The sequence below is a fragment of the Furipterus horrens genome, unplaced genomic scaffold (genome assembly GCF_987537825.1).
Source record: "Furipterus horrens unplaced genomic scaffold, mFurHor1.1.pri manual_scaffold_9, whole genome shotgun sequence".
NCBI classification, from domain to species: Eukaryota; Metazoa; Chordata; class Mammalia; order Chiroptera; family Furipteridae; genus Furipterus; species Furipterus horrens.
This window is the reverse complement of record NW_028327179.1, coordinates 75,527,237-75,544,212: the sequence shown is the minus strand read 5'-3', so window position 1 is coordinate 75,544,212 and position 16,976 is coordinate 75,527,237. Positions and strand designations below refer to the sequence as shown.

At 39.0% G+C, this 16,976-nt stretch overlaps 1 non-coding gene across 1 annotated transcript; it reads left to right on the top strand.

The window, feature by feature from the left end:
* Window positions 1-351: 351 nt before the first annotated feature.
* Window positions 352-576, top strand: LOC150001961 (Nuclear RNase P). Its single transcript, XR_016513204.1, has one exon.
* Window positions 577-16,976: the final 16,400 nt, after the last annotated feature.

The window sequence follows — 16,976 nt, the reverse complement described above, 5'->3', positions numbered from 1 at the left end:
GGTTAATATCCAAAATTTATAAAGAACTTGTAGAACTCAACACCAAAAAAAGCAAGTAATCTAATTAAAAATTGGGCAAAGGACCTGAATAGACCCTTCTCTAAAGATGACATACAGATGACCAATAGACATCTGAAAGACACTCAATGTCACTAATTATCAGAGAACTGCAAATTAAAACCACAATGAAATACCACCTCACACCTGTCAGAAAGCTACCATAAGTAAATCAAAAAACAACAAAATGTTGAAAAAGATGTGGAGAAGGGGAATCCTCATGCACTGTTGGGTGGGAGGGGATGCAGATTGGTGTAACCACTGTGGAAAGCAGCATGGAGTTACCTTGAAAAATTAAAAATAGAGCTCATCAATGGGGCTACAAGCTGAGTGCATCTTGTCATTCTACTACATGTCCCTCGGGAAGGTCTGAGAAAAGGGCCAACAGCGGCTCCCGTAGGGCTCTCCCTGAGCTGTGGAGAGGTGAGTTCCAAGAAAATATGAAAAATGGAACTCCCTAATGCCCCAGCAATTCCACCTCCAAGAATTTATCTGAAGAAACTCAAAACACTAATTCAAAAAAATATATGCACCCCTATGTTAATTTTAGTGGGGTTTTTTAATTTATTTTTTGGATTTTCAATTACAGTTGTCCCATTTTTCCCCATTTCTCTCCCTCACCCAGTCCACCTCTTCTCCCACAATCATATCCCCCCCCCATTGTCCATGTCCACGAGTCATTTACACACGTTCTTTGATTAAACCCTTCCCTTACTTATCCCCCTTCTCTCCTCCCCTCTCCCCCCTATTGACTGCTATTCTGCTCTTTGTCCTATTTAGATCATTTGTTTGTGTTGTTCTTTAGTTTCTTATATTAGGTGATATCATATGGTATTCTTCTTTCTTTGCCTGGCTTATTTCACTAAGCATAATTCTCTTTAGTTCCATCCATGTTGTCGAAAGTGGCAGGAGTTCCTTCCTTCTTTCTGCTACATAGTATTCCATTGTGTAAATGTACCACAGTTTTTTGATTCACTCATTTACAGATGGGCACTTAGGCTTTTTCCAGCACTTAGCTATTGTAAATAGTGCTGCTATGAACATAGGGGTGCAAAAGTTCTTTTGAATTAGTGTTTTAGGATTTTTCGGGTATAGTCCTAGCAGTGGAATCTGGTTCAAAAGGCAGTTCCATTTTTAGTTTTTTGAGGTAATTCCATACTCTTCTCCATAGTGGCTGCACCAGTCTGCATTCCCACCAACAGTGCAGTAGGGTTCCCATTTCTCCACATCCTCGCCAGCACTTGTTGTTTGTTGATTTGTTGATGATTGCCATTCTGACAGGTGTAAAGTGGTATTTCATTGTGGTTTTTATTTGCATCTCCCTGATGGCTAATGACGTTGAGAATTTTTTCATGTGTCTATGGACCTTCTGCATGTACTCTCCAGAGAAGTGTTTGCTCAGGTCCTTTGCCCATTTTTTAATTGAGTTGTTTGTTTTCTTGATGTTGAGTCATATAAGCTCTTTATATATTTTGGAGATCAGTACTCTGTTTGTGATACCATTGTCAAATATGTTTTCCCATATGGTTAGTTTCCTTTTCATCTTGCTGAGGTTTTCTTTTGCTGAGCAGAAACTCTTTAGTTTGATGTAGTCCCATTTGTTTATTTTTTCTTTTATTTCTCTTGCCTTAGGAGATGTATCCGTCAAGATACTGTTATGTGAGATATCTGAAATTTTCCTGCCTGTTTTCCTCTAGAACTTTTATGGTGTCACGGCTTACATTTAAGTCTTTGATCTATCTTGAGTTTATTCTCCTGTGTGGTGTAAGTTGGTGGTCTAGTTTCATTTTTTTGCAAGTCCCTGTCCAGTTCTTCCAGCACCATTTGTTGAAGAGCCTCTTTACACTCCATTTTATGTTCCTTCCTCCTTTATCAAATATTAGTTGACCATAGAGGTCTGGGTTTATTTTTGAACTCTCTATTCTGTTCCACTGATCTGTATGTTTGTCCGTATGCCGGAACCAGACTGTTTTGATCACAGTGGCTTTGTAGTATTGTTTGATATCTGGTGTTGTGATTCCTCCTGCTGTGTTCTTCTGTCTCAAGATTGCTTTGGCTATTCGGAGTCTTTTTTGATTCCGTATGAATTTTTGAAGTATTTGTTCTAGGTCTGTGAAATATGTCATTGGTATTTTAATAGGGATTGCATTGAATCTGTACATTGCTTTGGGTAGTATGGTCATTTTGATGATGTTGATTCTTCCCATCAAAGAACATGGTATTTGCTTCCATTTATTTGTATCTTTCTTAATTTGTTTCTTCAATGTTACATAATTTTCAGAGTACAGGTCTTTTATCTCTTTGGTTATGTTTACTCCTAGGTACTTTATTTTTCTTGTTGCTATAGTAAATGGTATTTTCTTTTTTGTCCCTGTCTTTGATATTTTATTGTTGGTATACAGCAATGCCTTAGATTTCTGTATATTTATTTTGTACCCTGCTATTTTGCCAAATTCATTTATTATATCGAGTAGTATTTTAGTGGAGTTTATAGGGTTTTCTAGGTATACTATCATGTCATCTGCTAATAATGATAGTTTTACTTCTTCGTTCCCAATTTGGATGCTTTTTATTTCTTTTTCTTGTCTGATTGCGGTGGCTAGGACTTTCAACACTATGTTGAATAGAAGTGGAGAGAATGGACAGCCTTGTCTAGTCCCTGATTTCAGGGGGAATGCTTTCAGTTTATGTCATTGGCTTCAGACTTCTCATATATAGCCTTAATTATGTTAAGGTATGCTCCCTTTATTCCCATTTTGCTGAGTGTTTTCATCATAAATGGGTGTTCTACTTTAGCAAATGCTTTTTCAACACCTGTTAATATGATCATGTGATTTTTGTCTTTCATTTTGTTTAGGTGATTTATTATATTTATTGATTTGTGAATATTAAACCATCCTTGCATCCCTGGGATGAATCCCACTTGATCGTGGTGTATGATCTTTTTGATGTATTGCTGGATCCTGTTTGACAATATTTTATTGAGGATTTTAGCATCTATGTTCATCAGTGATATTGGCCTGTAATTTTCTTTCTTTGTTGTGTCTTGACCTGGTTTTGAAATTAGGGTAATACTGGCTTCATTGAAAGAGTTTGAGATTTTTCCTTCCTTTTGGATTTTTTGGAATAGTTTGAGAAGGGTAGGAGTTAGTTCTTCCATAAATGTTTTGTAAAATTTGCCTGTGAAGCCATCCGGTCCAGGGCTTTTGTGTCCTGGGAGATTTTTTATTACTGTTTCAATTTCCTTCTTTGTTATTGGTCTGTTGAGACTTTCTACTTCTTCTTGATTCAGTTTTGGAAGGTTATATGTTTCTAGAAATTTGTCCATTTCTTCTAGGTTGTCAACTTTCTTGCCATACAGTTGTTTGTAGCAATTTCTTACTATCGTTTGTATTTCTGTGGTATCATTTGTGATTTCTCCTCTTTCATTTCTGATTTTGTTTATTTAGGTCTTCTCTCTATTTTTCTGGATGAGTCTGGCTAGAGGCTTGTCGATTTTTTTTTTTTTTTATGAAGAACCAGCTCCTAGTTTCATTGATCTTTTGGATTGTTTGTTTAGTCTCTATGTCATTTAATTCTGCTCTGATCTTGATGATTTTCTTCCTTCTTTTTGCCCTAGGTTTTGTTTTTTGTTGTTGTTCTAGTTCTTGTAGCTTTAGGGTTATATTTTTTATTTGAGATTTTTCTATTCTTTTCAGATATGCCTGTATTGTTATGAACTTCCCTCTTAGGACTGCTTTTGCTGTGTCCCATAGGTTTTGGGCTGTTGTGTGTTCATTGTCATTAGTTTCTAGAAATTTCTTGATTTCTTTTTTAATGTCATTGTTAACCCATTCATTATTTAATAGCATGTTATTCATTCTTCATGAGTTTGGGTGTCTTCAATTTTTTTTCTCCGAGGTTGATTTTTAGTTTCAAGGCATCGTAGTCTGAAAAGATGCTTGATATGATTTCAATTTTCTTGAATTTGTTGAGGCTTGTTTTGTGTCCTATCATGTGGTCTATCTTTGAAAATGTCCCATGTGCCTTTGAAAAGACTGTGTATTTTGCTTCTTTGGGGTAGAAATTTTTATATATATCAGTTAAGTCCATGTGGTTTAGTGTGTGGTTCAATGCTTGCATATCCTTGGTGTTTCTTTGCTTCGATGATCTGTTTATTGTTGGTAATGGAGTGTTGAAGTCCCCTACTATGAGTGTCTTGTTGTTAATGTCCTTCTTGTGGTCTTCTAGTATTTGCTTTATGTATTTGAGTGCTTCTATGTTGGGTGCATATATGTTTATCAGTGTTATATCTTCTTGATGGATTGTTCCTTTAAATATTATAAAATGTTTTTCTTTGTCTCTTTTTATTGCCCTTGCTTTGAAATCTGTTTTGTCTGATATGATGACTGCTATCCTGGATTTTTTCTCAGGTCCGTTTGCTTGGAATATTTTTTTATATCCCTTTACTTTCAGTCTATGTAAATCTTTTGTTTTGAGGTGTGTTTCTTGTAGACAGCAAATATGTGGGTCCTGTTTTCTTATTCATTCCGTTACCCTATGTCTTTTAATTGGAGCATTTAATGCATTTACATTTCAGGTTATTATTGATGTGTATGTATTTATTTTCCTTTGTACCTCTGTTCCTCTCCTCTTTTTTTTTTTTTTTTCTTATTTTTTCTTAGAACATTCCCTTTAGCATCTCTTGCAATGCTGGTTTGGTGAATATGTATTCTTTTAGTCTTCCTTTGTCTGAGAAACTCCTTATTTCCCCTTCTATTTTGAATGAGAGCCTTGCTGGGTAGAGTATTCCTGGTTGTAGGCCTTTTTTTTTCATTGCTTGAAATATTTGTGACCATTCCCTTCTGGCTTGTAGTGTTTGTATTGAGAAATTGGTCAATAGTCTTATCGGAACTCCCTTGTATGTTATTTGCTGTTTTTCTCTTGCTGCTTTTAGGAGTCTCTCCTTGTCTTGGAATGTTGCCGTTTTAATTATGATGTGCCTCGGAGTGGGATTTTTGGGGTTTCTCTTCATTGGAACTCTCTGTGCTTCCTGAACTTGTATAACTTTTTCTCTCATTAGGTTGGGAAAATTTTCTGTCACTATTTCTCCTATCAGCTTTTCTATTCCTTGTGCTTCTGATCCCTCTTTAATTTCCATTATTCTGATATTGTTTTCCCTTATGCTATCCTGTAATTCTCTTATTTCTTCTTTGTACTTTTTCAGTCTTTTTTTATTTTGCTGTATTGTCTGAGAATTTTTCTCTACATTATCTTCTAACTCACTAATCCGATCCTCTGCTTCATTTAGTCTGCTTTTGACCAATTCTACTGTGTTTTTCAGTTGAGAGATTGAATTCTTCATTTCTTCCTGGATCTTGTTAATAGTTTCTGTCTTATTTTTTATGCCGGTGTAGTTCTCTGTAAGTTCCCTTTAATTTTCTTGCAGCTGTTGGTAACTTCCTTGGAGGTTGTCATAGTTGTTTTTAAGGATGTCAAGTGTATTGAGCTTCTTCACCACCATTGTTTTGAATTCCGTGTCTGACATTTGGGCTATGTCTCTTCCATCTACCTCTCTTTCTGGGGCTTCCTCTTTTTTTTTTTCATTGAGAAGTTATTTCTGCATCTCACCATGTTGGATTCTTCTTGTTTGTTTTTATTTTTTGGGTTTGTCTGCTTTGACTTCCCACCTTTGTGGTATGAGATTCTTTATAGGAGATCTGGGGGTTTCAGTGGTGCAGTCTCTTTGATCTCCTGAGCCTGACGTTCCTGGGTTACCCTTTATGTCGTTTGTTTATGCTGTCTGGTTATATTTCAGATGCTCTTTGGTAGGATCTTCCTTCTGGCTAGTTGATTGAGAGCCACTCTATGCACTTTGTCTTGAGTTCTTTTGTGGAGATGCTGTTAAAGACATAAACACACAGCCCAGGCAGGAAACCCACACCCTCAAAAATATCCCCCACAATCTATTCCACTATATTCAGCCAATGAGCCAGTATTAATATAAATGTAGAGAGAGATTAGAGCTTTTATACTATAGGAATAATAGATAAGAGTTGTTTTTAGGGAGGAAAATATGGTTTTGAGAGAATGGATGATAGATTAATAATATTTGAGACTATGCAAGATAGTAGGTAATATTTACATTGTATGTTAATAACAATAGAAGAAAAGGAGGGAAGAATGCAGAATATAGTAAGAAAGTGGGATTGTATAGTATTGGATTTATGTAGTAGTTATATTCTATTTATTTAGAGTGAAAGGAAGGCTAAACTAAACAAACAAATAAACAACAATTAAAGAGAAAGGATGAGAGGGAGAGATTGTATGAAACAGATTAGAGATATAGTTGTTGTTGTTTTTCTTTCTCCTTCTTTCCCTTTAAGGAAGAAAAAAAAAGGAATGCTTTTACTCAGTTCAGCCTTTGTTTATCGTCTTCTTTTTCTACGTCCACAGCTGGTCTATTGAGGCGGGTCAGAGGTTCCTGTTTCTTGCAGCAGCGGTGTGCACCCGCGGTGGCCAGCACGACGCATTCCTTTGGCACCTGTTGGAGCTAGCCAAGGTGCCTTTGCGTGCACGCTCCTGCATGCACATGGTGGCCTGAGAGCTAGTCTCAATCCTGCCAAGCCACGTTCTGGGAGTTGGTCTCTCACCTCTTAGGGCGGGGCCCCAGACACTTGTGCACAGTGAAAGTGAGCATCTGTTAGTCGCCGTCGCCCTCTCCCACTGTTCCTGCACCCGCCTGGGCGGGCATGAGCAGAGCCTGAGCAAGTGGTCTGTGCTCCGGCCTGGTGCCCACTGGAGCTGGCCAGGGGTGTCTGCGCACAATCTTCTCTGTGTCCAGTGGGCTCTCCCTGCACCCATTGGGGCACTGATCTTATGTCTGTTGGGGTGTGTCTGAGGGGCACCTGGATTTGCTGCCCCACACACCTTGGCCAGTGAATGAGGGCACTTCCCTATGCGCACCCTAGTGACCCAAGGGGAGCGTTGGGAAGTGGACGAGTGCATCTCTGCGCCTGCGCTCCTCAAGAATGTCCTACCACCCCAAAACTTTCCACCCTTCTCCGCAGTCCTCAAGAGAAAAATATTTTAAAAAATTGTGTTCTCACTTGCACAGCAGTACGCTGTCTCCTGTCCTTCAGCGCCAATGCCACCTGGTCGAGTCCTGTCTCTGCCAGCGGGCAGAGATCCGCTCTCCTCCCAACTCCTCTCTGGGGAAGCCTGTGGTCGCCAAAAAGCCTTTTTGTACTTCCAGCCACGGCTCAGGCAGCCACCCCAGTCAGGGATCCTGTCTCATCCCTTTTTCTCCGCTATCCTCACTAAGCAGGTTGTTCCCAGATAGTTTTTCTCTAATCCAGCAGTGCCAAGGCTCGACTCCTGCCAGTGCCCAGCTGCTCACTGAGATGTTCTCTCTGCAATTAGCCCAAACTACAGACGGGTCTCGGGAGCCTGAAAGCGCAGCCTCCCCTCACTCCTCCGCCATCTTCCAGATCATTTCAGTGTTATTTACAATAACCAGGAGTTGGTAGCAGCCCAAGAGTCTATCAGCATATGAGTGGGTAAAACAGCTGTGGTACATTTTCACAATGGAATACTACTCAGCATAAAAAAGAAGGAATCTTACACTTTTGACAGCATTATGGTCCTGAAATGCATTATGCTAAGTAAAATAAGCCGGGCAAAGAAAGTCAAGTAATATATGATTTTACTCATATGTGGAATCTAATGAACAAAATCAAATAACAGTAAGATAGAGGCTGATGCATAGATACAGAGAACAGACTGACAAGCTGAAGTGAGGGTGAGCTGGGAGTGAAGACTGGAGAGAGTAAAAAAAAAGAGAGAGAGAAGGAAAGAACTTATGGACACAGATACCAGTATGGTATTTGCCAAGGGGAGAAGGTGGGGAAGGTGAAGGTGGGTAAGGGGAGATAAATGGTGATTGATAGAGACTTGACTTAGGTGATGAACACACAGTATAATGTACATAAAATGTGCTGTAGAGATGTGCACCTGAAACCTGTATAAGTTTGTTAACCAGTGTCTCCCCAACAAATTTAATTTAAAATAATTTTTAAATAAAAAATAAAATAAAGCATGGGGTTATAACAACCTTGTAAATTGTCATATTAGTGGAACAGCTTGAGTATAAAATATTGGTTATGGTAGTTTTGGTAAAAAAAAATTTCAAATCCTCTATTTCTTTCTTTTAAAACTTTGATTTCTTTATTATGCAAATAACACAGACAAACCTAAGGGGAAAACAGTGTTGTAGCCCCAGTGTGCCTTTTCAATGTTCCTCAGGCTGTGAACATTGTAGGGGGCATCTCCTCTCTTGATGTGGTTACTCCCATGGATTACTACCCTGGATTAAATTTGGAAGGCTATCCTAACAGAGACAGTACCAAATATGCTGAGGTTTATGGCCTTCAGTTTGCTTACACTTTGGTTCAGGAGACACTGAGGCAGATATAAGATAAATGGCTGTATTTTAGAAGAAGCATGTTACCTGTTTTGATATAAGTGAGGTATTCACATAATTTATATTAGTAATCAAAATAATTAAGATAATAGGCCAGGTTGGAGTCTATTTCCTCAGGAGCCTTGACTGGGAGACATTAGGAGATGACTCAGGATGGCTGGAGCAAAAGAGAATTTTGGACTCATTAGCAGTCAGGGGCAGGCAGAGGAAATAGCTACAAGTGTAATGAGTTTTTGAGGGGGTCAAGTGACCTCACTGGGACTTGGTGCTCCTTCATTTCCCAGCTCTTCCTTCAAATAGTGTCTGCAATCCCAGGCTCCCATGGTGGCAGGATGGTCATATCATCTCCAGCCACTTAGATTCCAATCCAGTGAGAATGAAAAAGTGCATCTTTTTCATAGCTAAAAATGTAGTTTTTATCTGCCTATCAGCTTTGCCCTTTGCTTCCTGTCTCTAATGCTGAAGATGTAGTCAGCATCACTTTCCCAAAAGCAAAATCTTTTTTACCACAAAATGAGTTGCAGATTCTAGAGGTATAAATACAAATGTCAACTACACATATATTAATCATGAAAGAGTAGTTACAAGTATAACCAGATCGAGGTAATCAGTGAAATAGTCTCCTAGGGTGTTTATAGCAAATTAATACAAACTGTGTGGCTTAAAATAACAGAAATTTATTTTTTCACCTCTCAGGAGGTCAGAAGACTGAAATCAAAGTGTGGACAGGGTTGGCTCCTTCTGAAGGCTTTCAGGGAGAAACTGTCCCACACCTGTGAGGCTTTCCCTGCCCTGTTATTTCAAAGACAAACTCTGTCATCCAGGGTATTTCTTTCCCCTTCCCCTTCCCTGCATGAGGTGCACACCAGGAATCAGGCAGCACATGGGGTATTGCACCTGTGTATAAGAGGAAATAACCTGAGGAGGTTAATGCAAGAGCAGGGGTTATTTCTGCAGTGCCAGCACATAAAGACTGGCTTCTGGTTTGCCACTTTCTCCATGCCAAACACCTGTTTATTCTTAAAGACATGACAGCCACTATGTTTCTTACTCTTGAGAGCTTCTGTTGCATTTGTTGGCACTTAGCATTCACTCACAGTATTTTTAGATAGATTTTATGTTTATATTTTTTGTTTCCTGAAATAGATTTTAAACCTCTGAAGGGCCTGTCCTTTCATGAATATGATGGCCACACTGCCCAGGATTTAACTGAGATACCTGTGATAATCAACTGAGGAACCATGGATGTTTCACAAGCTTGTAGGCACAACAGCAAATCTAGTTGAAGCCAAACAAGCCCCAATTCTGGCATATTTTTTAATTCTGTTTCTTCAATTTTTTTCTAAGAATATAAATAGTAACTTTCAGGGGCAGGCATGCAAGAATTAGCATGTTTTATTAGCTTTATGTATAGTCTTTGACAAACTTGTAGACCCAAAACAAAGGATTTTAAAAGATTTAAAAACTAAACCAAGTACTCAAGTGTATACCTGAGAGCCAGCCAATAGAACTCTGAGGAATGGAAGATGTCACAGTGTTTGTATCCTTGAGGGCTGTTGTCCTGAGCAAGGTCAGCAACCCTTTCATAACCTGACTATTCTTTCCAGTATTAGAGATGAGAAACTATCATCCAAGTGTGACAAGGATGCCTTGGCTACTCTCCTCTACTTGGCTGTCAAGCTGGTTGTTCTTGCAGACTCAGCTTGAGATCACCTTCCCATGGGGCCTTCTTAACTCCTTCTCCTTGACTCCCCTCCCCCACATCTATGTGTTTCCCATTCTTTGAGCTCCCATAGCTCTGTGTTTACCTCTGTCATCTTCTACTTCAGTGTAGTCAGCAATGGTCATGTAGCTTTGCTCACTATGTACTGGATAATTTTGTGGGTTTTTTTGTTTGACTTACCTGATTTTCTCCTGGTCTGCAGTTTCCTCATGGATGAGGACTACATTTTTCAACTACGTGCACAAGTCTGACACATGGCAGCAATTTTCTAAATGCTTAAAATGAATGACTACATACAATAAATTTATTTCTTGAGCTCACCATAAAAATATATTTCTGATATTAAGAAATAGCTTGGAGACTTATGGCCAAGATGGAGGTATAGGTAGACATGCTGCATCTTCCTCACAACTAACAAGGAATTTACAACTACTTCAAAACTAAAAAAAAAAACCCAGAAGATCCAGAAGATCAAACTACATAAAAGTTCAACAAACAAAAAAATAAAAAAGAAATATTCAGTCAGACCATAGGAGGGGCAGAGCTGGGACAGAGAGAATGAGGTGTGGGGCTGTGGCAGCAGCTGCGGGGGCGGTGATTGGAGGCAGCAGCAGGTGGTGTGGCTGGCATCAGCTGCACAGGGACTGTAGCTGCAGTGAAAAGCACAGTCATATATTTTAAACCTGAGAAGCAATCCCACCCACAAAACAAACTGTTTCCAGCCCCAGACCAAACTGCACAGCTCACGGTTCCAGCACTAGGGAAAATAGAACTGCATTGCTTCTGACTATGAAAACCAGTGGGCGGTTGGGGCGCAGGAAGAAACTGCTGGTCTCTCAATGGAGGCAGCTTCTTTAGTATGGGAAGGGGGAGAAGTGCCTGGAAAAGGCACAAGTGCGAAGCAAGCAGCACTGTTTCCTCTCAGACCCCTCCCCCACATACTGCACCACAATGTGGTGAAATGAGTCACCAGTACTAATGAATGCCTAAGGCTCCACCTATTACAATGTAACAGGTGCAACAGTTCTACCTAAGTCAGAAAGGCAAACACAGAAAGCTGTCAAGATGAGGAGACAGAGAAGTATAACCCAAGGGGGGGGTGCAGATCAAATTTCCAGTGGGAGAACTGAGTGATGAGGAGATACCCAGCTTAACAGATGCACAGTTTAAAGCACTGGTGATAACGATGCTCACACACTTGACAAAAAAGATTAAGCATGACAGGGAAAAAATGAAGGCTATACCAAGTGAAATGAAGGAAAATCCACATGAAGCTAGTGGTGAAGGAAAGGAAACCAAAATTAAAATCAATGAATTGGAATATAAGGAAGAAATAAACAATCAACCAATACAGAAGGAGGAAACAAGAATTGAAAACAATCAGGAGAGGCATAGGAACCTCTGGGACAACTTTAAAAATGCCAACATCCAAATCACTGGGGTGCCAGAAGAAGAAGAGGGAGAGCGAGAAATTGAAAAATAATGAAGGAAAACTTTCTTAATTTGGCAAAGGAAATAGAAATACAAGTCCAGGAAGCACAGAGTCCCAAACAAGCTAGACCCAAAAAGGACCACACCAAGACACATCACAATTAAATTGCCAAAAGTTAAAGATAAAGAGGGAATGTTAAAAGCAGCAAGAGAATAGCAGAGAATTACCTACAAAGGGGTTCCTATAAGGCTATCAGTTGATTTCTCAAAAGAAACTTTGCAGGCAAAAAGGGACTGGCAACAAGTATTCAATGTGATGAAAAGCAAGGACCCACAACCAAGATTACTCTGTTCAGCAAAGCTATCACTTACAATAGAAGGAAAGATTAAGTGCTTCCAAGACAAGGTAAAGCTAAAGGAGTTCATCATCACCAAGCCCTTATTATATAAAATGTCAAAAGGACTTACTTAAGAAAAAGAAAATCAAAATTATGAACATTAAAATGACAACAAACTCACAACTATCAAAACTGAATCTAAAAAATAAAAACAAAATTCAACTAAGCAAACCAGAATAGGAACAGAATCATAGGTATCGGGATCACTTGGAGGGTTATCAGCTGGGAGGGGGAGGCAGCAAAATGGGGAAATGGTGCAGGGATTAGAAAGCATAATCAGTTGGTACAAAATAGATGGGGGGAAGTTAAGAATAATGTAGGAAAGAACTTAATATTCACAAGCCATGGTCATGAACTATAGGGGGTGGGATTGCTGGAGGGAAAGGGGGTACTGAGTGAAGGAGAGCAAAGGAAAATAAAATTGGGACTACTGTAACAACGTAATCAATAAAATATACTTAAAAACAAAAAGGAAAAGAAAAGCAGGGACCTACAACCAAGACTATTCTATCCAGAAAAGCTACCATTTAGAATTGAAGGGCAGATAAAGTGCCTCCCAGACAAGGTAAAGCTGAAGGAGTACTTCATCACCAAACCATTATTATATGAAATATTAAAGGGTTTTTTTAAGAAAAAAAGATCAAAACTATGAACAATAAAATGACAACAAAATCATGACTATCAACAACAGAATCTAAAAATAAAAACAAAAACAAACTAAGCAGACAACCAGAGTGGGAATAGAATCATAGGTATGGGGAGTATGTGGAGGGGTGTCAACTGGAAGAGGGAAGGAGGGAGAGGAGGAAAAATGGTGTGGGAATTAGGAAGCATAGTAGGAGGGTACAGAATAGACAGGAGAATGTTAAGTATAGTACAAGAAAGGATAAAGTAAAAGAACTTATATGCATGACCCAAGGACATGGACTGAGGGGTGGGATTGCTGGAGGGAGGGGGGTGCTGGGTGGAGGGGAGCAAAGGGAAAAGACATTGGGACAACTGTAACACCATTATCAATAAAATACACAAAGAAAAAGAAATAGCTTGGAGATGTCTCAGTTTTTGATGTGTTGGAGGAAGGGATCTCTGGTTCTTATTAGATTCTAGAAGGAAACTGGGGTTATTCTCTTTTTGTTCTCCCTCTTTGAAGTAAACTCACATTGGATTAGAGCAAATAAATATGAATTTTTAATTTGTAGCCTTTTAACAATTTGAATAATACAACCTTTCAGAAATGTGAAAATCACTAGTTGACCCACACTGAATGGTGAGCTATCCAAAGGCTACAGAAATTTTTATGTGTTAATAACTTTAATGCTTCCTAAAATAATTTAACATTTCTCTTCTTCCTCCTGTTGCTTCTCCTCTTCTCTTTCCCTCTCTCTCTCTGTCCCTGTGTGTCTCTTGGTTTATCTCTCTCTGTAACTGCAGCAGATACACATCTTATTTTGGCATCCCCTCCCAGCGATTTGCTCACAGGAGAACACACCCTTTTGGTCTTCAATCTCTACATCATCATTCAGAATCTATTCACCCAGTTGCTTGTTCTCTTTCAGCTTACTGTAATGATGGGTAATTGGGTGAGGACATGGCGATAAAGGACACACACTCACTTTCTTTTCTTACAGTCCAGCAGCTGAACAAACAATTACAAATTGTGTCAAGTCCCATAATAGACACATGTACAAAATGCTACAGGAATACAGAGAAAATGGGAATGCTCATTCACATAGGGGGCTCTGTGGGTATGCTAGGCTGGATCTTACGGGAAAAGTAAACATTTCCTCAGTGAGGAATGATGGCTCTCACACTCTGGGCACAGGACAGAGTGCTCAGAGGCCCAGGTCTCTGGGAGAGCACAGCATGTTTGCGGAATGGTGAGTGGTGGAGATGACAATTAGTGAGTCAGGCTGGGGAACATTGGGAATATAATGGGCCAAGGACTTCAGACTTGTCCTATAGATAATGAAGAACACAGGAGTTTTATCAGAGTCATCAAATTTTAGAAAAATATGTCCAATCTACCTGTTTTCCCTGCTTTAAAATAGTGGTTCTTAGTCATTAGAATGGATTACATGCTTTGGGGGGCTTTTCTTACAAGCTCCTGATCCCATATGAGAAAGTGCAACTGTGCTCTTGAATGCTCTCTGCTGAACTGAAAACCTATGATGAAAAGAAAATTTCCCATTACGCTGCCAGAAAATACCAGTCAAACCCAGAAATCAAAGTAAAGACCCAAGTTTTTTATGTAAACTAGTGGAATTGTTGTGACACTATTAGTTTTGTTTTGAACTTGAAGGAGGTTTTATCCACACAAGAATGCAAATAAGTCTTTCAACCTGTTTTCTAAACAACTTATAAAGATAGATCTCTCTTTCAAAAAAAAAAGCAAAATTTTTTTCTTTGAAATGAAAATTTTAATATAGTGCTTAATAATTCTCCTTCCAGGGATATGCTGAAGCTTTAAATGGATTTGTGAAATTGGGTCTTATAAACAGAGATGTATTTCCTGCCCTTTGACCTGAGGCCAAGCCTCTAACCTGGGTGAGTGACTCCAGAATTATATGTTGTCTGCTGTTCTGCAGAAATGCCTTCTGACACGGTCAGGTTTGAATTTTGGTTTGGACCAGCAGAAGAACCCTTTCTGCGGCTTACACACAGGAAGACGTATTCTAGTCCCAATTCCCCTTTCCCTTTGCTGTGTGGGAGGATGGAGAGAATGCAGAATCTGGATACTCAGACCTATTTCCTCAGCAACTTCTACCATTCAATGGCTCCCTCAGCCCCAGGAATGGACTTGCTCTCTGCACTGAGCTCTGTGCTCTGCCACTGGCATAAGTGGTGACCCAGTGAGAGGAGTTAAGTCTGGGCCTCCTGAAACTAACACAGGAGGGCTGCTGGTGATATCACAGAACTGGATTCCTAGCCTGTAAATCCTATGAGTTCTTTCATTTGGCCATTTTTAACCGAGTAATTTGAGTTTTCAGTTTCAGAGTTTATCCCCATATCTGTGTTGTATTAATGTCCTAGAGGCTTAAGGTTGGAAGGGACTTTGGAGTCTTTGAGCTAAATGTAAAGTAGAGCTCCCATTATCTGCTTAGAAATTAAGTTGCTACTAGCTGGTCATCCAACTTAAATTAATGTGTCCACATTCCAACAGTAGTGCTGAAATATATCATCAGGAAAAAGGAATTAATATTGCTAATCTGACTAAGTCTCCCCAAAGAAACTTTGGTATTCTTGCTAGTCAGTTGCTTTTAAATTTAGTGTTTTGTGAATCTGGGAGCCTTTTCAATTAAGTTTTACCTTCCATAAATGTACTTGTTGGACAGAAGTGAATAAGTATCTAAAAAGTGAATCTGGGGGTGAGGCAGCTGTATTCGAAAGGTTAATAAATGTGTTCTTGGAGCTGGTCCCAGTAACTTGGTAGCTATATCTTAAATAAAGGTTGGAATATATTTTTTTATGATCAGATTGAAAATATATTAGGTTTTATAGGTCAGGCAGTGTCTGTTAGCCTACTCAAGTCATCTGTAGAAAATATATCAACAAATGAGCAAATGCAGAAGTTCTAATAAAATTTTTATTTGCAAAACTAGGTGGTAAGCTGAATATGACCTCTGAACCAGAGCATAACTTTTTCTTTGGAAGCCTGTTCTGTCTAGAAAGTAGAAAAAACTTATGACTACTGTTTAAGTTTCTTCCTTTGAGAATTTATTATCTCCAAGGTCTTTCTCATCTCTGGAACCTACAAAAGAACTCTGGTTGCTACTAGAACCACAGCAATCAGCCCCTTCCACTTTATCCTAGCCAAAGTGGACTGCTGGTGGGTGAGGGAGGATGGGTGAAGAAGTGGTGGAGAGTATACACATAAAGCTCCTACAACACAGAGGTGCCTTCAGGCATTGTTAAACCTCTCACAGCTGTGGTGAATGAACAAGTTCATTCTGTTTTCTTAAATTTCCAATTTTCTGGGACCAATTCTTTTATAATTTAAAAGATCCAGTCATACATCAATGAAGGGCAATCTTTTGGCAAAATCACAGACTACAAACAGAAGTACAGGATGATCTTCTCACTATATTCTAAAGTATATATCATCTTCCCATTATATCCTGTATTTCAGTATCTAAAATACAAGATTTAGCTACAGGTTTATAACCTATTATTAAGCTGTTGATTATCAATAAACAAAAGAAGTATTTTAAAAATATATTCATAATTAAAATATAAGCCAAAGCTCTCTTAAAAATTACCAATAGGAAGAAGAGCAAGGGATAGAAAACCTCTTTGAAAAACTAATGACAGAAAACTTCCCTAACATGACGAGAGAAAGAGTCACGCAAGTCCAAGAAGCACAGAGGGTTCCAATGAAGATGAATCCTAACAGGCCCATCTCAAGACACACCATAATTAAAATGGCAACATTCAAAGACAAAGAGAGAATCCTAAAAGCAGCAAGAGAGAAACAACTAATAACATACAAGGGAGCTCCAATAAGGCTATCATCAGATTTCTCAGCAGAAACACTACAAGCCAGAAGGGAATGACAAAAAATATTCCAAGCAATGAAAAATAAAGGCCTACAACCTAGAATACTCTACCCAGCAAAGCTCTCATTCAAAATGGAGGGTGAAATAAGGAGGTTCCAAGACAAAAGAAGGCTAAAAGAACACATCTCCACCAAACCAGCAATGCAAGAGATGCTAAGGGGTCTGCTTTAAGAAGATAAAGAAACAGAGAGAGACAGAGAAGAAAACGAGTACAGAGGGGGAAAATGACAATGAATAAGTACTTATTGGTAATAACCTTAAATGTAAATGGATTAAACGCTCCAATTAAAAGACATAGGGTAGTTGAATGGATTAGAAAGAATGACCCACATAAATGCTGTCTACAAGAGACC